Below are 25,274 nucleotides of genomic sequence, written 5' to 3' on the forward strand. Positions count from 1 at the left end.
CCTCTACGCTGCATATCAGGTGAATATTATGTGTACGTTAACAGATTGGTTAGGTGTGTACAGGGTGGGAATGAACCTGTGATCTCTTGGGCACTCCTGGGGCGGTGAGGTTCGGGCGTGTCTCCTCCGGGGAGTGTTCCTTTGGGGAGAAAAGAAGGGGGGTGGAGGGGGGAGGGATGGAGGAAGGATGGGAGGAGGGGGGGGTGAAGGGGAGTGGGATGTGGGGGGAGAGGGGGTTGGGGGGGAAGGTCAGGGATGAGAAGAAAAAAAAAAAAAGGGGGGGGGGAGGACAGTTCGGACATTTATCCTGCTTATTTTCCATCATAGACATTATACCTCTTAGGCGAACAGTATATTTACAGATCTAGACAGTTTGGTTATATACAGTATTGAGCTAAAGCAGCTTGCTCTTGGGCTTCCTTGGAGTGGTGAGAATCAAGTGTTTCTCGACAGGGAGGTGAGCCTTGGGCGGGGAAGGAGAGGGGGGGGAAGTTAATTATAGGGATAGGGAGGTGGGCTGGGGAGAGGAAGGGAGGGGAGTGGGCTGGGAAGAGGGAGGGAGGGGGGGGCTGGGGGGGGTGGTGGGGCTGGGGGGGGGGGGGAGGCAGAGGAGGGGAGTGGAAGGGGGAGGGGGTTGGGGGGAGTAGGTATGGGGGGGCAAGGGGGGGTGGGGTAGGGGGTGGGGAAGGTGTAGAAGCTTTTCGCATAGATATTCTGCAACAGAAACATTTCATGCAATAAACCGTATATCAAACAAACATAGCGTGTGCAGTGTTAGTCTAGTTAGATATTTACATAATCCCGTACATTTCGGAGAGGAAACTATTATCTCTTTGACTCCTGTTGAGCAGGGAAGGTCCAGGGTGGTTGAGCAAAGGGGTGCTCCACGCCTGTGTAGGTGGGGCAGCTTTCGTAGAGGGGGGGGAGGGGGGGTATGCGCTGGGAGGGAAGGGGGGGGGAGGGGAAGAGGGGAGGTAATGAGGGAGGGGGTATGGGAGGAGAAGGGGGGGAGGGGATGCAAGGGGGGAGGAGGAAAAGGGGGAGGGAGGGGGGGGAGGTAAGGGGGACGGGGGGGAAGGAGGTGAGGAAGGGGGGGGGGCTGGGGGGGAGGGGGGCGGGGCTGGGGGGAGGGGGGGAGGGGGGGAGGGGCTAGGAGGGGGGGAGGGGGGGGCTGGGGGGAAAAAAAGGGGGGCTATGGGGGAGGGGGACGGGGGGGGCTATGGGAAAGGGGGGCGGGGGGAGGGGGGGGCTGGGGGGGAGGGGGGAGGGGGGAGGGCTGGGAGGAAGGAGTGGTGGGTATGGGGGGGCAGGAGAGGGGGGGGTAGGGGGGGGGAGTGGAGGTGGAGAGGGGAGGGGGGGGAGGCTGTGAGGAAGGAGTGGTGGGTGCGGGGGGGTAGGGTAGGGAGGGGGTGGGATGGGTGGGGGGGTTGAAGGGACTTTTCGTGTTCATATTCTGCACTAGGTACATTTCATGCACTATACCGCATATCCGGCAAACCAGGCGAATTCGAAGTTAGCCTAATTAGACATATACATGTTCCTATACATTTTTGGGAGAGAGAGTTATCCCCATTTTGAGTTCTGCAGAGCAGGTGAGTTCCAGGGTAGTTTACCACAGGGGTGCTCCCCATCTGTGTAGGTAAGGCAGCTGTAGGGGGCGGTATGTACCTGCAGGAAGGGAGGGAGGGGGGGAGGTAGTGAAAGGGGGGGGAGAGGGGAGGGCAGGGGGGGGGAGGAAAAAGGAGGGGAGGGGAGGGCGGGGGGGGAGGAGGAGAGGGGGAGGGAGGGGGGGTGAGGGGGGTGAGGAAAGGGGGCGGGGAGGGGAGGGGGAGGAGGAGGTAGGGGCCACATCCAGGTTAATGTGCTGTGGGGGTGAGTCTCTCAAAGGTGGGTGCATTGAGGTGCTTCAGCTGTACCAACCCAGTCTTCTAATGATCATCTGCTGGATATCTGCTCAGGTTTGTGCAGTCCGGGTTCTTGCCGGGGGGGGGGGGGGGGTAGGGCAGTCACGGGCAGGGGGAGGCAGGTTGACAGGACTCCCCGCGAGAGCAGGGGGAGAGAGAGCTGGGGGATCCGGAATCGGGAACCAGGAGTCAGGCGTGGGCGGGGAAGGAAAGGGATGACCGGGATGTAGGCATTGGTTGGAGTCTGCTGATCCTCGCGGGCAACCGTAGACCCACTCTAGTGAATCCCTCGTCGCGGGCGGGAACCTGTCGCACCCTCCAATGACGTCAGCTGGTGCTCGTCTGGGGCAGCGGGGAGCGTCTTGTTGGTTTGAGTCCTCCACCGACGCCATCTTGTGGAGACAGCCAGGCAGCCGCAGGGCGAGGAAGATCCACGTGGGGAGGAATGGGCTCACCCGTCGCCATCTTAAGGGATCCGTGGAGTTTGAGGCAATTTTCAGCTGGTCGGGAGCTCTGGACCTCTGTAAGGTGGCAGAATCGGCTTTTCGGGGTCCCGCAATCTCTGGGATATTCTTGAGGTGGTTGGGGATTGGCACCGGACCTGCGCCCGGACACCGTCCTCAGCAATCCCTGGACAGAGGGGTGGCCACGTGTGGAGGTATGGATGCTCCCGTCGCCATTTTGGGGGGCCAAATTTTCCCTTTAGGTGCTGTTTTCATTTGTTATTTTATTGTGTGGTTGGGGGTTCCGCAGGTGTGGGTTGTGTTTTGTGCTGGTAAATTCTTATCTTTCCCGGGACTGTCTTTGTCCCGCGATCCTCTCCGATGTTCGAACAGGGACGTCCCCTCTTTCACGTGGCTGACCCTCCGGTAGGTGTTCCGTCTGGAAGGGCTCTAGCGGGAGTCCCAGGGCTTTGGCAAAGTGCTCCATATCCTCGGGGTGGCGCAGCATGAGGAATTTGCCCTTATGGGAGACCACCAGTTTGAAGGGGAACCCCCATTTGTAGGTTATTCCCTTCTCACGTAGGAGCAGTCAGAGGGCGAAGGGCTTTGCGGCGGTCCACGGTCCGCTTGGACAGGTCAGTGTAGACCTGCAGTTGCTCGCCTCGGAACGCGATCGTGCTCTTCCCTCTACTAGCCGTAAGCAGCTTTTCTTTAGCTGAGTAGCTGTGTAGGCGCACGATCGCGTCCCGTCGGCGGTTGGGGTCCTCAGAGCGGGGACCCAGGGCCCTATGCGCCCTATCCATCTCCAGATCCCGCGGCTCAAGCTCAGGGCATAGGAGGAGGAAAAAATCAGACAGGTAGTCCCGCAGGTGTGAGGGTAATACTGCCTCAGGGATGCCGCGGATGCGCAAGTTCTGGCGGCGATCCCTATTCTCCTGGTCTTCCTGTCCGTCTTTTAAGGCGTTTATCTCGTGGCCCAGGCGTATTATTTCATCGTCTGCTTCGGATTGGTGGTGTAAGGCCTCATCTAGCCTAGTCTCCAGTGTGGTAGCTCGCTCCTGCAGACCATGGATGTCCTGTCTGATTTCTGCCACAGCCTCTTTTATGTTTGCTTGTAGGGAACGCTGGAGCTTGGTGAGTAGCCCCTCCAGATAGTCCTTAGTTATGCCTCCGTCCACGGGCAGGGTGGTCTCAGGGGGGCTTGATGGGTCCTGGGGGCCTTGTTTGCCTCGCTGGCCTGGGGTCTGGGGGCCATCTTGCTTCTTACTTCCCGCCTCAGCGGGCCGCTTTGCGGGCATAAAGAAGTTACCCACTCCCTGGGTTGAGGGGTTTTTCCCCTTAGATGTCATCTTGACAGGTTTAGGGACTTATTTGTGAGATTTGGGAAGTTTTTTAGTGGGCTAAAACTCCTGCAAATTAGAGTTTAGTCGGAAGGGTCTCTGGAGCTCTTCCTTCAGCCGACCGTCCTGTGTGACGTCATAGACACGCCTGTGTGTGCTTCTTTTATTGTCCATAAATGACGATGATATCCCTGATGAAGTTGCTTGCATGCACCAAAACCGATGCTGGAATGACTTTTTAAAAATAATTAAAATGACTTTCAACTGACTTTTCATTTTTGGGGGAGGCTTACTCTTGCTTTTTATAACCTTATCATGACCAAGATCTTTCCATCTTGGCACCCTATTCAGTTATACCTTAACCTGCGTTTGGGTAGCCCAAGTTGCTGGTTTCTGTGTTCATTTATAAAAGCCACCTACTGTATTTGTTAACTTGACAGAGAGATCAATTAATACTTACTCAAATGCACTGACATGGTGTGCCATGGGCTTGTAACCTGTCTTCCAGCACCTCGAGCCAGAGGATTGCTTAGTAAATATTTATTTTTTCTCATGTAATGCTTGCTCTGCAATTTGCCATTTTTGTCAGATTTGTAGCTACATATCCTAGTGGTATAAATTTAAATTCTACATGTTACTTTGTTTCCATTAGGCATAGAGGGAATTACATCACTTTAAGCATGTAAGTATATATTTTTTTACTTAACATATGTAAATAAACAATTATTGACAGCCATTTGTGAATAACATGCTTGAAACAATACCAGCATAAATCAGATACTTATCCCTTGCTGGAATTCACCGTTTAGAATCAGTTCAACATAAATGCTGCATTTCCCGGTTTATTTGTTGATGTTTGCAAACTATAAAGTAAAATCAATCGTTCTGCATTATTTATCAAAAAAAGAGTTTACTTCATGTTTTATACAAACTGACAATCAATGAACACAAACCTAAACAAATATACTGTAATGTGTAACTAGAAGATCTGCATTTTTACAGGAAAAACAGTTTTAATAATACTAAGAAAAGAAGACTTTTAGTTTACTTAGATACATTTGGTAACAGATACTACACTATGAGGCCTATTCACAAAGCAGTGATAAGTGATTTAGTGGGCGATAAATGCCTTTATAGCGTGATACTGCCTGCTCTGCTATTGACAAAGCAGTGATAACGGTGACGTATCATGCTATAATGGCTTTTTATCACCCCTAAACAGTCAGAGACAAAAAAGTCCTCTGATAGGGCAAAAATGGCAAACCCGCCATTTTGTGCCAGTAACTGTTATTCACAAATCAGTGATAAGTTTATCGTAGTATAAAATCTCGCCATCTTTTTTCACCAGTTAAGGCTGGCGCAAAAGAGATTGAGACATGCATAGAAGCATTATTTTTTTCCAGCACAGCATTGAAACCAGAGTCCGGCGGTAGTCTCCGGGTGGTCCCCGTGGGTGTCCGGGGGCACCACATGTGTCTGGGGGTGCTCGGGTAGTTCCCACGGGTGTCTGGGGGTCCTTGGGTGGTCCCCGTTGAGGCTAAAGCGGTTCTAGAATAGAGATTACCTCTCAAAATCCTCCAGCCAGGAAAAGATGGCAGGAAGGTGGTGAGAAGCTGCAAAGAAGCGGTGAGACGGCACTTAGAAAAAAAAATGCATTTGTCTTGCATCGGATTGATGCCGGGAGTCTCCGGAGCTTATACCCATAATATCAGCACCGGAGGCCCCCGGCATGAATCCCATGCAATAAAAATGCATTTACAGGTAACTTCATTACTGTAGTGGCTAACGCTAAGACAATGAAGGGGTTAAGGAACAACGGCAGCTTTATTGGGGGCAGAGGGGGTGAGTGAAGTGGGTATGTGGCCCTTCACTCACCCCCTCTGCCCCAATAAACATTATAATATGTACTAACCACCAATACACATATATATATAATGTATATATAATGTATTAATCTGTGCCCCTTTAGGGTACAGATAAATACAGTGACAGCCAATGCATTTTTTGGTAAATGCTTGTTTTCTATTGATTGTAATTTTTTTTCGATTTCTGTTTATTATTTGGATTAAATTGTTTTGAATTTGGATGGCTGATTTTTAGTAAATTTTAGGATTGGTTAGTGTTTTAAATTAATTATTTGTTTTGTTGGCTACTGGTTTAAGTTCATTAATTGTTTTGTTGGCTAGTGTTTAAAATGAATTCATTGTTTTGTTAGTTAGTGCTTTTATTTCTTTAATTGATTGGTTGGCTGGTGCTTTTATTTATTTATTTAATTGGTTGGCTAGTGCTTTTATTTAATTGGTTGGCTAATGCTTTTATTTATTTAATTGGTTGGCTAGTGCTTTTATTTCTTTAATTTGTTGTGTAATGCTTTTATTTATTTAATTGATTGGTTGGCTAGTATTTTTATTTCTTGAATTGGGGTGTTCAGGTGCTTGTGTATCTTTTATTGTTGTGTATTTTTGGTCTTCATGCTTTATTACGGTGACCATTGACTACTATAGTGGCTTATCATTCCCATATTATATGGGTATGATGTACCACTATGCCAATCAATGGGTAGAGAATGGGTATAGTGGTTCCGGGGTGGGTGGTTAGGCCTCCCGGGTGCATAGCAGGGGAGGGTTGTTAACCCCTTAATTACTATAGTGGTTATTAACCACTAAGGTGATTAAGGGGTTAATGCATTTTTTTCTAATTCATCTGTCGCCGCCTTATCGGCAGGTTCTCACCATCTTCACGCCAACTTTTCCTGGTGGGAGGATTTTCAGAGGAAATCGCCATTCTAGAGCATCGATTAGCCCCAATAACCTACTCGAGGCTACTGGAATTGCACAAATGTGAAAACCTGGCAATAAGTGGCTTATCATGGCTCGCCTGGCAAATTTTTTTTTTGAGAAAAAAAATGCAGAAAAAGCCTTTTATCAGCCACTTATCGAGACTTACTGAATAGCAGTAGGCCTTCTTGGATAAAAAGGCCTCGATAAATGGCTTATCGAGGCTTATAGCATAGGCCCCTTTCTGTTTTCAAAGCAAGGCTACATGATGTTGATTTCTTTCAAGACAGCGATTGTGTTTGAGAGATGAAAGATATAATGTGCAGCTATATTTTTTAATAAAATCTTAACCCACTCTCCCATGTAACCCAATGAGTTTGTAAAATTGTAGTCCAAATCATGTTCTATAAAAACCATTGTGGCACGGTTGTATTCCAATACAGAGATGTAGTTGTCTTAAGTGTTTCCTTTTGGTGGGACAAGGGGGTATGTGTTGGGATGTTCTGCACCAACTCTGGAAATAACTCCTATGGAATCTCTGTCATATTCTGCATTATAATAGCATGTTGTTATCCGGGGGTACAATGGCACCTGCTAATATGTATTGAGGTCACAGGCTTCGGATGACAGATACACTTGGTTGAAATCCCGGTGCTACAGTAGCTGTCTTTATGAGATTGGGCAAGTCACTTTCTCTCTTTGTGCCTCTGGCACCAACATTACATTTGCAAGCTCTTTGGGGACTTAACTCATTGTGCCTATACAATTCTATGAATGCTGTGTACATTGTGAACAGCATACACACAGAACATTATTATTATTATTATTATTATTATTATTGTTATTATTGTTATTATTATTATTACATGAAGTCTATTTTTCACAAATTCTAAAAGGTGCAGCCTAATTTAGCAACAGGTAGATGAGCAGTAAAGTAAAATAGCAGGTATCTACTGTATTGATGAAACAGTTTATCTATTTTTAATAATTATTTAATTATTTTCGATTTAGGACAAGGCGTACAACTGTTTGAATACAGGTCAGTCAGTCTGTGCTGAAAATCCAGAAAACCAATATAAAACCACATCTACAGTAAGTGCTGTACTTTGTTAATGTCCCATGTGCTATATGTACAGATGTATTGAGACTTGCTTTTTTCTGTGCTGCAGACCAACGTGCTGAAATCCTTGACGCAGCTGCTTTTTTAAAGAAACAGCGCAACCTGATCTAAATCAATGTACAATACAGTATGTGATAACGGGTACAATAATGCTACAACTATATTTCAAGAACCACGTCTCCTCTGCCATTGACAAGCAGGAAAATGGACTACCTCTTACCCACCAGGTTTTTGCCCCAGACCTAACTCCAATACTCTCAAACAATGTTTCACTTGTTTAACTTCCTTCCTTGCTTGTAATTTATCTTCATGTGGACAATAACACCTACAGTAACTCTCCATCTCTCGCAAAATCCTTAATGATTGATATAAATTATATTCTGTCACTGAGTCTTACTGTAGGTTCAGGCACAGTAGATCCCCAAATCTATATCCATCAAAAGAAAGTTCTGCACCAAGAGTTGCTTTCTTCCTTTTCTGGTATCCTGGTCCTTTTTTTAATTTACTCTTTGTAAAAGGAAGAAAATACTGTATTGTTTATGTAATGTACTGTACATTTAAGCTTTTGTGTCCTAGTAAATTGACTTTCCCACAAGTCCTGTGAAATCATTATGAATGAAATGAATTCATACTCCTGTTTTCTAATGATGACAGAATATACTATGCTATCCAACAATGAAGCTATTATTATATTGTGTTTAGTGCCACACTGTTCATTGTTTCATATTTTCACCAGAAATATGTGGTAGATCTCAATGACACAATAACATTGTTGTTGAAGTTGAAAGAATGCATTTATGCTGGTAAAGATCAATCTTTTTTTTTTTAATACTTCACTGAGTGAGATATCTATAATTATATTGATCCCGAGTAAGCCAAAAACAAACAATGTGATAATTGCCAGTTTTGTTTCACAAGTAAAACAAATCCCTTACTGACTCCAATAATAACATGTATTCCTGAATCAATAGTTTATGGTTAACCCATTCCTCTGGTCTTAAAGTTACATAGTTACATAGTCACATAGTAGATGAGGTTGAAAAAAGACATATGTCCGTCAAGTTCAACCTATGCTAAATTTAGACGACAGATACTTTATCCTATATTAATAGTTACAGTATTAATCCAGAGGAAGGAAAGGAAAAAAAAAACTTTGTAATATATCATCTAATGATATCTCATAAGAGGAAAAATAAAGTCCTTCCTGACTCCAAATATTGGCAATCAGATTAATCCCTGGATCAACATCCTTCCCATGTTTATTTATTTGGTATATTCCTGCATACCTTTCCTTTCTAAAAGATGCCCAACCATTTTTTGAAGATACCTATTGTATCTGCAATCAAAGTCTCCATGGGTAATGAATTCCACATTTTAACTGCCCTTACTGTAAAGAACCCTTTTCTTTGTTGCTGGTAAAATCTCCTGTCCTCCAACTTTAGGGGATGGCCCTGTGCCATTTGTACTGCCCTTGGGATGAATAGTTATTTTGAAAGCTCGTTGTATTGTCCCTGAATATATTTGTATATAGGTATCATATCCATATCATAATTTAGCTAGCCTCTCCTCATAAATCAGATTATCCAACCCCTTTATTAATTTGGTGGCTCTTCTCTGCATGTTCTTTAGTTCCATAATGTATTTTCTATGGAGTGGTGCCCAGAATTGAACTTTATATTCATGGTGTGGTCTTATTAATGCTTTATAAAGGGGCATCATTATGTTTACTTATCATTGTTATGTTCTACTTAATGCCTGTTTAATGCAAGATAAGATCGTGTTTGCCTTTGCAGCTACTGCATGACTTTGGGCACTATTGCTAAGCCTGCTGTCTACAAGCACTCCTGAATCCTTCTCCATCAAGGATTCTCCTAATTTATACCAATTTGCAGCATTTGACACAGTGGACCACCCTCTTCTCCTTCACATTCTCCATACTCTTGGTATTCGGAACAAAGCTCTATCCTGGATCTCATCCTACCTTTCCCATCGTACTTTCAGTGTCTCTTCTGCTAACACCTCCTCCTCTATTGATCTCTCTGTGGGGGTACCCCAGGGCTCTGTCCTGGGACCTCTTCTCTTTTCTCTGTACACACTCTCTCTAGGTGACCTAATAACATCTTTTGGGTTTAATTATCACCTCTATGTTGACGACACACAAATATACTTTTCAACACCCAACCTTACACCTGCTGTACAAACCAAAGTTTCTGAATGTCTCTCTGCTATATCATCTTGGATGGCCCTCCGACGCCTTAAACTCAACATGGCTAAAACAGAGCTCCTTATACTTTCTCCCAAACCTCCTTCCACATTACTGTTGGAACTACGATCATTCACCCAGTAGCCCAAGCACGCTGCCTAGGGGTCACACTCGACTCCTCTCTCACATTCGCCCCTCACATTCAAAAGATTTCTAAAACCTGTCGCTTTTTCCTCCGCAATATAACAAAGATACACCCTTTCCTCTGTTGCTCGACTGCTAAAACTCTGACTCAGGCCCTCATTCTCTCCCGTCTTGATTACTGTAACCTCCTGCTGTCCGGCCTTCCTGTCTCTCACCTGTCTCCCCTACAATCTATCCTAAACGCTGCTGCCAGAATCACTCTACTCTTTCCTAGATCTGTCTCAGCATCTCCCCTCATGAAATCCCTTTTCTGGCTTCCGATCAAATCCCGCATCTCACACTCCATTCTTCTCCTCACTTTTAAAGCTTTACACTCTTCTGCCCCTCCTTACATCTCAGCCCTAATTTCTCGTTATGCACCATCCAGACTCTTCCGTTCTTCTCAAGGATGTCTTCTTTCTACCCCCTTTGTATCTAAAGCCCTCTCCCGCCTTAAACCCTTTTCACTTACTGCCCCACACCTCTGGAATGCCCTTCCCCTCAGTACCCGACTAGCACCCTCTCTATCCACCTTTAAGACCCACCTTAAGACACACTTGCTTAAAGAAGCATATGAATAGCACTGTGGATATTCTGAACACATGATACATAAAGTTTGGCCCCCTGCAGACGCACTTACCAGAACTCCCTCCTCCTGTCTCTGTACGTTCTCCCTACCTACCAATTAGACTGTAAGCTCCTCGAGGCAGGGACTCCTCTTCCTTAATGTTACTTTTGTGTCTAAAGCACTTATTGACATGCTCTGTTATTTATTTGATTACCACATGTATTACTACTGTGAAGTGCTATGTACATTAATGGCGCTATATAAATAAAGACATACAATACAATATAATTTATAAATTGCCTGTTTATTCATGTTTCCCAAATGCATAATGTTACATTTATCTGTATTAAATGTTACCTGCCATTTACCTGCCCAAGTATCCAGTCTATCCAAGTCCTTATGGAGAGACATTACATCCTGTTCTGATGTTACTACCTTACACAATTTAGTGTGATCAGCAAAGATGGAGACTTTGCTCTCTATGCCAACCTCAAGGTCACTAATAAACAAGTTAAAGAGCAGGAGTCCCAGTATCGATCCTTGAGGTACTCCACTCACAACTTTAGCCCAATCTGAAAAAGTTAAATTTATTACAACTCTCTGTTGTCTATCATTCAACCAGTTTTCAATCCAGGTGCAAATATTTTACAGAGTCCAATTTGCTTTATTTTGTACACTAACCTCGTGTGGAACCGTATTAAAAGCCTTTGCAAAATCTATGTAGACCACATCAACTGTATTACCCTGGTCTAAATTCCTGCTTACTTCCTCAAAGAAACTAATAAGGTTGGTCTGGCACGACCTATCCTTCATAAATCTATGTTGACTATTACTAATAATTTTATTTGCCATTAGGTATTCTTGAATATTATCCCGTATTAAACCTTCAACCCCACAATTGATGTCAGACTTACAGGTTTGTAATTTCCCGGTTGTGTTCTAGCTCCCTTTTTAAATATAGGCATCACGTCTGCTTGACGCCAATCTTGTGGTACTGAGCCTGTAGAAATGGAGTCCTGGAATATTAAATTATTAAATTATGATGCCTATTCTTGTATGAATGAATGTGAGTTACATATGTATCAATAAAATGAATGAGCTTCAACACTGGAATCAAAGCTCAGTTTATTTGACAGTTCACAGAATAGGAACAATGGACGATGAGTCATCCAGGCCTAGAATGTTGTCCATCGTGTCTATTTTTCTGTGAACTTTCGAATACAAACAGCTTTGACTCAGCACCATCACGACCAAACTCCCTATTTATAAGGTAGATTCTCAGATTTTAAGAATGTCAAATATTTCAATCATCCTAATGCATATTGTAGCAGTGAAATATTTATACATCTTAATTTTCATTCCAGATCTCCCTGGTAGGACCATTCCCCGCACAACCAACACAAATATGTGATCATGCAGAATATTAATTATCTGGAGTGCTATCACTACAAAATGACATTTATGATAAATCTTTGATGCCACATCCTCATTCATTTTAATTTTAATATGAGTTCTGCCTTTGACATCTTTTAAATACCCACACTATTGTGAAGCCTTTTGAGCGATTTGTAATCTCTGATTAAAATAGCGTGGATTTGTTTGCCAGTTTTGCTGGTCTTGTAACTGCGGGTTTCAGAACGTGTGCAAATATTTTGCTCATCTATAATCATGGGTTGTATATTTCCATAGAAAACTGAAACCTCCTGACTAGATTACATATCTATCTAACAGTGTGAAATGTACAATACAATACTGTGACGTAATGGCAAGGCATGAAGGGGATGCATTATGGGAAACAGGGATGCATACGTGCAGGGCCGGCAACCGAAATCGTGGGGCCCAGGACAAACATTTTAAGCAGGGCTCCCCATCCCCTGTGTCAGCTGTATTGCAAGCCATCCCCCACCCACTCCATTTCACACATCACGAGCCCCTTCTCTCCCTTCCGTCTCACCCTCTCTCACTCTCCCGCCTCGCATGTATTTCTCTCCCCTGCATCGCACTCTTACTCCCTCTTCTCCTCACTCAATCCCCCTCTCCTCTCCCTCCGTCAATTACCCCACACTCACTCATTCCCTCCCCCTCCCACACAATTCCCCCCACAAGATATATACCAAAAAACTTCCCACCCCAATGCCAAAAACTTCCCACCCCCAAATACATACAAAAAAATCCCCACCCCCAAATATATATAAAATGCATACAAAAAACCTACCTACCCAATACTTATAAAAAAACAATACATATAACCCCCCCTATACATACATACATACATACATATATACAGTATATACATATACGTACACATATATTATACACATCATATAAAAAAAACAACCCTCCCCAATACATATAAAAAATACTCCAACCCATATAAAAATACCCACAAGCCTCCCCATACATATACAAATTTCCCCAAGCCCCCCAATACATATAAAAATTCTGCTAAGCCCCACAATACATATACAAATTCCCCCAGGCCCCCCAATACATATAAAAAGACCCCAACCCCAAATACATATAAAAAAGACCCCCCATACATATTTAAAAGACCCCCACCCCCCAATACATATTAAAGACCACCACATCCCCAATGCATATTTGAAAAAAGCTCACCCCCAATACATATAAAAAGACTCCTACCCCCCAATACATATTAAAAAGTCCCCCACAATACATATAAAAAAAGACTTTCCTTGTGGATGATTAGGTCGGGTCCAGTTGATGTGGGGGCCCGGCGGCCGACACTGCATGTTGGGCTCAACCGCTGGCCAGGTTTGGCTGCTCGTAATCTCGCAGCCGGACCCCGACTCTCCCCTCAGCAACAGCCTGCATGCCTCTATTCCTCTGTCCCACGCTTAGCTTCCAACAGGCCTCCCTCTCATGCCGTTGCGCGCCGGAAGCAGAGAACGCTGACCGCAGAGCGCTTCCGGCATGCAGACATCAGAGAGGCCCGTCGGCGTGGGACAGAAGGATAGAGTCATGCAGGCTGCTGCTAAGGGAGAGCTGGGGCCCAGCCGGAGAGGACTGGCAGACGGGCTTGGCCAGAGGTCGGGCCCAACTTCCAGTGCCAGCCAGCCGGGCCCCCCCGACTCACCAGGCCCGGGATTTCAACCCCGGAAGACCCACCCTGTTGGCGGCCCTGCATACTTGTGACCTTCAAAGTTTCGCTAAACAGTGATTATTTACACCACACAAAGGGGGATATTTGTAAAGATGGTACAATTTGCATCAAATAAAGCAAGTATTTGCATATTCGGAAATTTGGAAGCAGCGACAAATGTATGTATCATTTGGTGCAGATCTCTCTGGAGAAAAAGGCTTATGTCACATAAACCTTTATTTGGTGCAAAGAGAGAAAAACTGTTTGATGCATCGCATTATAATTTTGCCCTTACGCTCTCCTCTCCTAACTACTCCCCAAAAAACTCATGGTTCACGTCGAGCTAATTGGGCCACAAAATGGAGCAAAGCACCTTGATGCATTAACACAGTCGTGCAACATTAAACATTGAGCATTTTGTGTTGGTTTTGGAGCAGTTTTGAAGCTTGATACATATCCCCCCATTGCATCTTTTTTTTTGTATTTTTGCTCGCAGTTGTATCAAATGTAAGAAGCTGGTGGAAGAAGTTTCTTAAAGGAGAAATCCACTCTAGCTAACCTGCAAACCAAAACCGTACAATTTGCAGTTCTCTGGGCCTCCTGGTTCCCAAGATATTTACCGGTAAACTTACTACAATTACCAAAAAAGCGATCAAGGCGCTAAAGTGTAAACCTAAAGCTTAATCAGTATACAGGTATTCGTTGCATGTGAGATTCCATACAGGGATCTATTTTATTATACAGTATATAATTTCTTTTTCCTTTTTAATAAATTGTATTTTTATATACTATTGCTTCTTCTTTGGGAAACTTGGTACATCATTAGATTTTTCTGCTTCTAGACAACATTAGTAATCTATTCATGCGCCAGGGTGTTTTCCCTTTTCCTCTTACCACAATGACAACCTGGTCTTTAAAGGGTATTTACTGTAAATGGCAATCCTATAGGAAGCAATAACCTGTGATCTTGAAGCTCTTATTGTGATTTCTGCTGACCCTACTTTGCTGTGTAGTTAGTATACTACGGTACTCAATGAATACCGGAGCCTTTCCGAGAAGAAGTACATCCTACCTGTTGTTCTAACATTTCTCCTTCTATGAAATATGCAAACAAAACAATGCATACAGCTGGAGAGGTACCACATGCAAAGCTAGTAACAACAATAAATATAGCACTGAAAAACATAATCATGCAATTTAATTGCATCAATTAAATTTAGATCTTAAGCAATAAGAGAGGCAAACTTGTGGAGAAGTGATTAAGACCCGAGATGTAATTACATGCCTTATTGGTCAGCTTGGACATGTTAATGTTTATTGCATATCATGTTGAGTTAATTAGAGGCATGGTGTGCCAATACACTAATTAACAATTTAAATGTTTTGCCCTGTGAAGCAGATAAAAGTACATCAGATTTACAGTATAAGCTTCATATTCTACACTTTTGGTTGTTTTCTAATCTTCTCTTTAAATTGCATTAGTGCAATGTTTGTGTGCAAACAAAATGTATGGTGGGAATTTTTTTCTTCCCTAATAACAAAACACTATTTGTTGACAATTAATTTCTTGGGCTTCTTTTAGTTATAGCTATTGGCAGTGGTTGACAAATCACCAAAAAATCTACTCGCCACACAAAAAAATCTACTCGCCACCTAGTACCAAACGTGTGCTGCTTGGGCCAATATTTACTCGCCCGGGGGTTAAATCCACTCGCCCGGGGCGAGCAAATGTATAGGTTTGTCGAACACTGGCTATTGGTAAAAAAATAATTAGTGTGGTAATACGTCAAATCTTTATCTTGTCTCACAAGATCCATTTTTCCTGCAAGCATGCTTTCATTATTATGTAGGAAAGCTAAAAGTCTACCATGCACGTGTTTCACACCTTGCTGTTAAGTAGAATGCTGTAGGTGGCTAGAGACAGCTAAAATCAACGGAATGGTCAAGTCTGAAAATCCAGAATACATTATATTTGAGACTTTCATCCCCACTTGCACGGGTGTAAATATTAACAAGTTTGAAACATTGTGTAAGAAAACCAATTTAGCAATAATTATATTGTAATGAATGAATCTGTTATCAAAGTCAGTGTCATTAGAATGCATTGTAATTGTCTGAATCTCTCATATATATATCCAATGTAATTCTCCAATGTGTGATAACTGAACATACAATCAGATTATATATATATATAATCTGATTGTATGTATATATATATATGATTGTATGTTCAGTTATCGTACATTGAAGACTTACATTGGAGGATACAGTTGTTCCAATATTTCTGTAGATCTCGTTACAAGTATTCTAAGTAAAAGGTCAGATCTATTGCAAAAACAAAAAGGTAACTCCTAGGGGCATCAAGGATGTCAAGGCCACGAGCTCCGTGATCCTCCCTTTGTCAGCAAAGACCGGCAGCAATAAGAAATATGTTCAAGCGCATCAGCGGTCTTCTTAAAATACAAATGTATTCAAACCATTTTAAAGTTGCATAATAGTAGAGAAAAAAAAGGGCTTACATAAAGTGCGTAACTCCAGCAGCGCCATGTTATCAAGCGGGTGCACACATGCATTCACAAATTCTTCTTACATAAATGTAGACATTTATATATTTAATGCATTTAGGAATGACATTGACAGAACTTTGCATTTCATGGTGCTATTTAGAAATGACAGTACGATATAAAATAATATTTACATGTGATTTTGTAGACAAACTTTGTTTGTGTGACTTTTTTCTCATTGTAACATTTCTCTCACATATACTGTACCGTTGCTATATTTTTAGTAATGCCTCTATTCATGTCAAATATAAAACTGGTCTAGCACCTGAAATGCATGAATCCACTCAAAGCGTTAGGCCGCGCTTATAGTGCCGGCGACACGACGTCGCCCAAAATCAAATGCATTGTCGCCGCTGCGACATTAAGCGCGACGGCGACAAAGCGATGTGGCGCCACAATTTTTGGTAGTCGTAATTATGATTTTTCAGGGGCTGTCGCCTCATTAGACAGCCCTTGAACCAATCAGGAGCCTGGTCGCCCGCGACGCCGCCGCAAAGCGAAATACAACTTTCGCTTGCGGCGACAGTGATGGGTGACGTCACGTGTCGCCGGCACTATAGGCGCGGCCTTAGGGTCAGCAAGACATGAATTTACTATTTTTTTGCAGCTATGTATTACAGTAAATCAAAGGGTTAAGTACACAGTTACGATGCTTGTTATTATCAAAGAGAGTCTGAGTACTGTTACAGGTCAGTTTTTAGGGCACTTTTAAATGTGTGCAGTGTAGGTAAGAGTCTGACTGTGCAGGATCATGAGATTCTGAGGTAAGGTAAAGCCAAGAATTAAACCTTTGAGGCGGCAGTGGGAGTACTGTATATTATGAGAGAAGAGGAGAGGAGCAAATCATGGGCAGAGCAGAGAAGACCTTTGTAGGTATGCTCTAGAGTTTTGAATCTGATTCTAAATGATATACTTTAGGTAGCCAGTGCAGGGATGTGTGTAGTGGTGCAGCAGAGCACATGCAGTGTATAAAGTGAATGCATCTAGCAACTGTATGTGGTAAGGAGAGGGAATATGTGTACAGATGGGCACAATCTTTGCTGCACTTTGTGATCTTTTGCCAAGGTTTGCAACAATGATCCAGACCTGAAATAGGACTTATGCTGGAGAGAAGAGGAGGCAAAAGCATACAGTATTTCAGTTTCTGGTACTTAATGTTGTGAAATGTCACAGATTCCTGTAGTATCTATGACTGATTTTGCAATTTTTTTAGCCCTCAAAGCTTGGTAAAATATCTTGCAAATTGGCTACATCGATAAAAGGGTCCTTAAGAAAGGACAAAGAAATTCAGAATGGGTGACTCTAACTCATACTGTAGTTGAATAGTGAAGGAACTGTCCAAAGAAGGAACAAAGAGATTCAGGTGCACATCACCTCTAAAATTATTAGTTGTCAACAATGTGATTAATTTAAAAACTAACCTTTAATACGTGCAGCCAGGTTCCCCCTGGGCTACTAAACTTCTCTGCCTAACACATAAATCCTGGTACCAGTGCAGGCAGTGTTAGGGTTAATTCTTTCCCTTGCTGCTGTAAACAACTCCCTAGTAGTGACAGGGGGTGGGCCCAAGGCCTAGGTATTGGCCATAACCGAGACTAAGACCTGGGACCCTCCACTTGTAATAAAAAGAGGTTGCAGCCTAAATTCAGTTGTTCTCTCCCACTCAGCCCTCGTGAGAGAGGTGTGCTCTACCCTCTTCTCTCAGGGGGAGTGGGGTGTGAGTTCTGTGCTGAGTCAGCGACCTGGTTTCAGGCCTACCTTCCCCCAGGGGAGTGGAAGCACCTACCCCATACTCCATCAGGGAGATAAGAAGAGACTCCTGGGGTCTCAAGCTCCTGGGGTTGGCTCCAGGGACCAAGCAAGAAGATGTACTATATGTCAGTATGCCGGTTGATGTATGCTCAATAAAGATTAACCAGTTATATTTTACTCCTGCCTGAGGATTCAGTCATTCAGAGGGAGGGAAAGAGGTTTCCAGCAGGGACTTCACCTATCCATGAAAGGTTGGATGGAGGCACTGCACCAAAGAGTAAGAGAATCAGATCTGAAAACCTTGTCCTGTCTATCCCCACTACCACCAGCGAAAGCTCAGAATCCTGAGAGCCCAACAGGTGAGCAGCACTACACCCGGTAACCAGAAGCATATCTCCCTTGGGGGGTTGGGGGGGAGGAGTTACATAAGTATATCTTAAACTAAATTCACAAAAGTCAAATAAGTACCATAAAGGTACATTATTTACTGTCTGATCAACAATGATGAGTTTGGGCCCCAAATGTCAACCATGTCATCTTGTTTATCATACAGTATTGCGCTATTTGTAGACATCTGTTTAATTAATGTAGTTGATTGAGTTGAGTTTTGGAATATTCAGCACTTTAAATAATGTAATACAGACCTACTGTAGTGCCGACGAGTATTCTAAAACAAACCTGGGGCAATCACCAACAAGACCCAGGTACATGCTGGGTACATGCTGGGTACATGCTGCAACATTTCAGTTACATTTCTGCAGACAGACTAATGGCCCATCGGATTAACAGCAGGGGTTCCTGGCAGTCCCAATCTGAATGGGACTGCCAGGGACCCCTGCTGTGTTAATCCGATGGGCCATTACTCTCTGCAGAAATGTCACTGAAATGTTTGCAGCATGTACCCGACAGTATAAGGGAAATGCTGCACACCTCAAAAAAAAAAATAATGATAGTTACCGGTGCTCCAGTGTTTGCACGAAAGCCTGCAATCAGTCCTGAACAGATGAACAAAGGAACATAGGGCACAACGGGTTTAGCAAATCAAACTCATTTATTGAGCCAACACGACGTTTCGACCATAGTGGTCTTTATCAAGTGACAATGGCATGACCACTATGGTCGAAACGTCGTGTTGGCTCAATAAATGAGTTTGATTTGCTAAACCCGTTGTGCCCTATGTTCCTTTGTTCATCTGCAGCATGTACCCAGCTTGTACCTGGATCTTGTTGGTGATAGCCCCAGATTTTCCAAGGCAAGTTTAAGGCAAGTTTTAGAATACTCGTTGGCGCACCTGTAGCAAGATTATTCCTACTAGAGTCCTCATGAGCTTCAGAGTTGAGGATAACCACCAGCATTGTGGAGTGTTCAACATCACCCTATGTTGAGATAAATCATTTAAGCTTTGTAAAAATGTATGTGAAAGGGATAAGATTGTGGGCGCTAATGTTTATTATCTACAATGGTATGGTGGTTAGATGTGCCACAATTTAATTTTGTAAATTTCTGCCGCCTGGGAGAAAATTAGGTGATCTCAACTCCCTAGAACATATATAATTAGTAGAAGAAAATCACCCTAGCGCATAAAAATCTTACAATTAATGAAACCTTAAGTTTTTATCATGAAAGTGGTACTGAGATTTCTAGATATAATGAAATATGCCATTTTAATCATAAAAATGTAATAATATAAAAAAATATAAATAGTTATACAAATAATAATGACAAATACCAAACTTTACGTTCTGTATACCTAAAACCTTGTTCAAGCTTGAAAAAAACCTTAAATATCATCAACAAACAATGAAACATACATACAGTGGCAGCCGCCTTTAGCCTCCTGCGGTCTTTTCCCCGCGATTTTAAAAATCACAGGCAGATCGCGGGCTGAAACGGGCCGTTTTCGGCAGTTTTGGGCGCCTGCGGGCATTTTCATTGTGTAGCGCTAAGCGCTATCATTGTCTAGCACTATTAGCGCTATTTGGTGATTTCGGGCCGTGCAGAAAAGGCCCGTGAGAGACGGAAAACATCACCAAATTTTTTCGGGGATGTTAGAGATTAAAAGGTGCCGCAGCAGTAACAATAAAAGTAATCAATTATATAAGGGCTAATAGATTAATGCAATGTACTGAATTGGCATATGAGGACCTCTCATCAAAAATAAAAGTGATTAGACTATTGGTTGCTTTCAAGCTGCCGCCAATGTGTTATATGTAAGTTTACAGATAAGTATTGGTGTAGTCTTACCCCAGGGCTCTGCAACATGGACCGGAGTTTATTCACGGTCCTTGCATCCACCCGTGCTGCACTAATGCCTTCAGATGTTTTGCGCAGCCTTACACAGCAAATTTTTTGTTGGTTCATCAAGCCAGAGCCATCAGCAGGGTGGGTGTGCCGGGGTTGGCGTACCGGGCCCCATGAGTGAGGGGGGAGGGGGGCTGGCCGGCCAGCACTGCAAGTTGGGCCCAACCTCTGGCCAGGCCCGTCTGTTGGTCCTCTCGTGACCGGCTCTCCCTTAGCTGCAGCCTGCATGACTCTGACCCATGCCGGCGGGCCTCTCTGACGTCAGCACGCCGAAGCGCTCTGACATCAGTGCTCTCTGCTTCTGGCGCGTGACGGCATGAGAGGGAGGCCTGTCGGAAGCTCGGCGTGGGACAGAGGGATAGAGGCATGCAGGCTGCTGTTGAGGGGAGAGTCTGGGTCCGGCCGTGAGATCACCAGCCAGAAGTCGAGCCCAACTTGGAGTGCCGGCCGCCGGCCCCCCACATCCACTGGACCCAGCCTGATCATCCACAAGGTAAGTCTTTTTTTGTATGTATTGGGGGGCTTTGGGGTATTTTTATATGGGTTGGGTTATTTTGTATATGTATTGGGGAGTGCTGTTTTCTTTATATGATGTGTGTGTGTATATATATATATATATATAATATATATATATCCATGTAGAGGTATCAGTACCGTGTTAGCTTCAATAATCAAAAAATAAATAGATGATACCGTTCTGTGGCTAACAAAATGCTTTTATTTGTGCGAGCTTTCGAGATACACTGATCTCTTCTTCCGGCGATGTTACAATGAATGAAGCAAGCAAAAGGTATACTTAAAAACAGTGTCTCTTGGAATGTTATCTGTGCTGGTCCTTCCCCCGGTTGGATGTGTTTTATGGCTAGAGGTGTCAAAAGGTTCCTGAAAGCAAGTGATGTAAGAGTGTGTGTATCTGTGTGAATATAAATGAATGGAGAGCCCACAGTATATACAGTGCTTTACAAAAGTTGTATGTGGAGTGGGAGTGGATATAAATGGTGTGGGTAGGTGTGGAAAGGTGAGAGATTGTAGCACAATTAAAAGTGTGTGTGGATACTATGTGGTCCCGATTGGTGTATAGGGATGGAAAAACAAGGAGTATTAGTATGTGTGAGAGACAGCTGTGTGTGCATACATATAGCACAGTATGTACAGACATGGCCTTTAGCACTCATGGGAAGAGAGTTCACTTGTGTCAGTAATGACTCATAAAATTTCGATCTCTGTTTAGGCCACCGCTAAGTGTCCCGAACAGTTGCATAAATTTGTATTCATGCAACCGTCTCTCTTTCGGTGTTTTAAGATTACCTTTGAGTATGGCAACCCTCAGATCGTTCATCTTATGGCCAGAGTCAGAGAAATGTTTGCCGACAGGACTGTCTCTTGTTCCGCGCATGATGCTGTGGCGATGCAAGTTCATTCTCTTGTTTAGCCCCTGCCCTGTCTCACCTATGTAGTAGCAGCCCCCTGGGCATTTCATGCACATGATGAGGTACACGACATTTGCTGGAGGAACAGGTGAATCTTCCTCAGATTTTGTATTCCCGATTCCTGTGTGGTATTTGTATTGTGTCCGCTGTGTAGAGCATTGCGCAGGTTTTGCATCTTGGGTCCTGGCATGGTTTCGTCCCGCATTCAGTTGTACTGCTGAATACTTTACTCCTCACCATAATATTCTTGAGATTATGGGGTTGTCTGTATGATAATAAGGGTGCTTCAGGGAAGACCTGTTGCAGTCTTGTACCTTCCTGGAGGATGGGTTGTAGTTTCCTGGCGATCTTGCGTAGGGCTCCTTGGTGTGGGTTATATGTGACCACCAAAGGTACCCTGTCGCTTGTCTCCTTCTGTTTGTATTCAAGGAGATCACTTCTTGGTATTCTGGTGGCTTTGTGAATTTGCTGGTCTACAATTCTGTGGTTATATCCACGGTTTATAAAGTCTGATCTCAAGGCTTTAATCCGCTGGTCTCTGTCTGCTGTGTCGGAGCATATCCGGTTGTATCGTATGGCTTGACTGTAGATGGTTGCATGTTTGGTGTGTGTCAGGTGGAAGCTGTTGTCCCTCAAATAGCTGGCTCTGTCTGTAGGTTTGCGGTATACAGAAGTCTGTAGTTGGTTGTTCTTTATAGTAATGGTGGTGGACAGGGTGTAGGGTTGAGATAAACCAAAAGAAATCCTATTTGCACTCCCTTCTACTATAAATGGCTGGGAAGAATTCAATCCCTGGGTAAAAAAACCCATACACCATATTGAAGATATATATAAAAACAGTTTATTTAACACATATGCAAAGACAACTATAAATATTAAAAGAAACAGGGAGTGGGTGCAGGGAGTGGGTAGAGTAGTATAGTTATATATAGTGTGCTGTGATAAAACAGCTATAATTAATGTATGTATAACCTGTCTGTCGTCTGCAACGGTACTAGTAGTATGTGTTCAATCATGCACGCTGTGTAAGACATATATAACACAGCACTACAAACACCAGTTAATACTAGTAGTATCATCAATGGTATACAGAGGGTTTAGCATCTATATCCCTTCCTGAGGGGCTGTGCCGCACAACGTGCTGACTGGTTGTGGGCTATAGTGAAGGTGTAAATCCCATCAGTCATGTATACAGTGTCTGGCAGTTTGTACTTAACCAGGCGCGCTGTGTTAACAGTTGAATCACACACTCAGCTTGTACCTAGAGTGCACAGCCAACAGGCTAAACAGGTAAATAGAGGCGCAGCAAAGCTACTGATCACCAAAGGGGGTATGTATTATGTCTCCTGACCGTGTTATCAGATGACAAGCTCCCCCCCCCGGCAAAGAAAAGTCACAAAGTCCTGACGCATATGTATCCAGCAAAGGGAACTGTGTATCACAAGTGCACCTATAACCAGGACAGTTGGCAGTGTGATCATGCAACAACTGTTGCAAGTAGGGCTCAGCTGTATACGACCTGATAATCGTGGCCTCTATTGCTCCAACTCTCCTCCCTGCTCTCCGCTCACTGTTGACGTCGCGATGTGTGATGACGTCACTCTCAAAGTTTTTAGAGATAATAGATTCCCACCAGCAATAGAATATTAGTAAACATATCATGGCATCCTTATATTTATTGCTACATTTTTGAATTGGAGAATAGCAAAACCCCAAGTGAGCTTTGTTAAAAAGTCTTCACTGTGTACTATCCATATTCTCAATACAAGCAACTGTAACAGTATGATTGATAGGAGTGAATTAGTCTAAGATATTAAGAAATCTGAAACACTTGATTATCATTGGTATATGAAATAGTATAGAATACAATTTCCTTTTTGTTGCAGTTTCAAGAATATTCCTTAAAGTTCATCGTCATGCATTATGTATCAATCCTCAGGATACATAGTTGTACAGAGAGATAATTTGATTAATGCATACCAGCATATCCTTTTCCAGAATTTTTGAATGTTATCCATATTTTTATTTTTATTTCCAATTTCTAATTTTTCATTTATTAATTTATTATTTACTGTCTATGCATGTTACCATACAAACACACTTTTTATTAGGAACCAATGTATATTACTATTTCATATTTTCCCTTAGGGTCTTATGTGTAGCTGAACAGAGATAATAACCAATTTCATAATACAGTACGTCAAAACCTGAAAGTTTCATCCTTCATATTCTGAATTTTCACATAATGTGGATTCATGGTTGCTGTTAATTCAAGCATTGATATAAAAATAGGATAAGGACCTCCCCCTCCTATATTTATATCAATGCATGAATTAAAAGCAACCATGAATTCATGGTCCGTTTGGTCCATTTTTTATGATCAATATTCAAGTACATATAACTAAACACAATGACAATTGTGTAAATGAAGAAAAATGTTTATTAATGTCATAAGAAATGTTGGTAATTCCACTTGTGATCATTATAAAAGGGTGTTGTATGGAGTAGTAATTTTAACCACTGATGAAACCAAGTGACTGGTGAAACGCGTAGGGTGATTAAGAGAGACACCTGAAACCTTGTGAAGACCCGTAATTCACCTGCATAGCTGTGTGTGATCTCTGGTGCTATGACTAACAGCAAGGAAGGAAGTTTTTTTTCCCTAGCAGTATTGCCGGAGAGACCAGTGATCCAGCCAGTGCACGAAGCAGGTAAAACTGGCAAGTGAAGCTGGAAACTGGATAGTACACCAATCCGGCACCGGGCAAGGAGTGTAGCAGCTGAGACCAAAGTGCAGAGGGGAAGGAGATTTTCCCGGATGGGTCCGCTTGAGGAACCAACAAAAAATTTGCTGTGGAAAACATCTGAAAGCATTAGTGCAGCACCGGGTAGATGCAAGGACCGTGAATCAACGTCGATCCGTGTAGCAGAGCCCTGGGGTAAGACTACAGCAATAGTTGCCTGTAAACTTACATATAACACATCGGAGGCAGCCTGAAAGCAACCAATATTCTAATCACTTCTATTTTTGAGGAGAGGTATTATATACATACAGCTCACTGGAAACAACATATCACCTCAATACTACGGAGTCACTCCACATTGTTGTAATGATATCTTTATAAGGTGAAAATTCAAACCAGATTGAACTATGACCGCTTACTCCCCTGCAATCGGAAGAGGGCATAAAAAAACCCTTTTGAGACGCAGAATGGAGATAGACATTTTTTTTCTCTTTAACCTTTTTTTAACCCAGGCCACAGTGCCTAATACACAAAGGAAATTCAATTGCAGCAAGGTCGTTTCTTAGGAATATATTCCTCATATGCCAATACATTGCTTTAATCTATTAGTCCTTATACAAATGATTACTTTTATTGTTATGTATGTTTCATTGTTTGTTGTTGATATTTAAGGTTTTTTGTTCAAGCTTTAACAAGGCTTTAGGTATACAGAACTATTACATATTTCATTATACTGTATCTAGGAATCTCGGTACCAGCATGATAAAAACGTAAGTTTTCATTAATTGTTAAGATTTTTATGCGCTAGTGTGATTTTCTTGTAAAAATGTATGCTATTGACA

Source organism: Ascaphus truei, chromosome 4 (genome assembly GCF_040206685.1).
Source record: "Ascaphus truei isolate aAscTru1 chromosome 4, aAscTru1.hap1, whole genome shotgun sequence".
In the NCBI taxonomy this organism is placed as follows: Eukaryota; Metazoa; Chordata; class Amphibia; order Anura; family Ascaphidae; genus Ascaphus; species Ascaphus truei.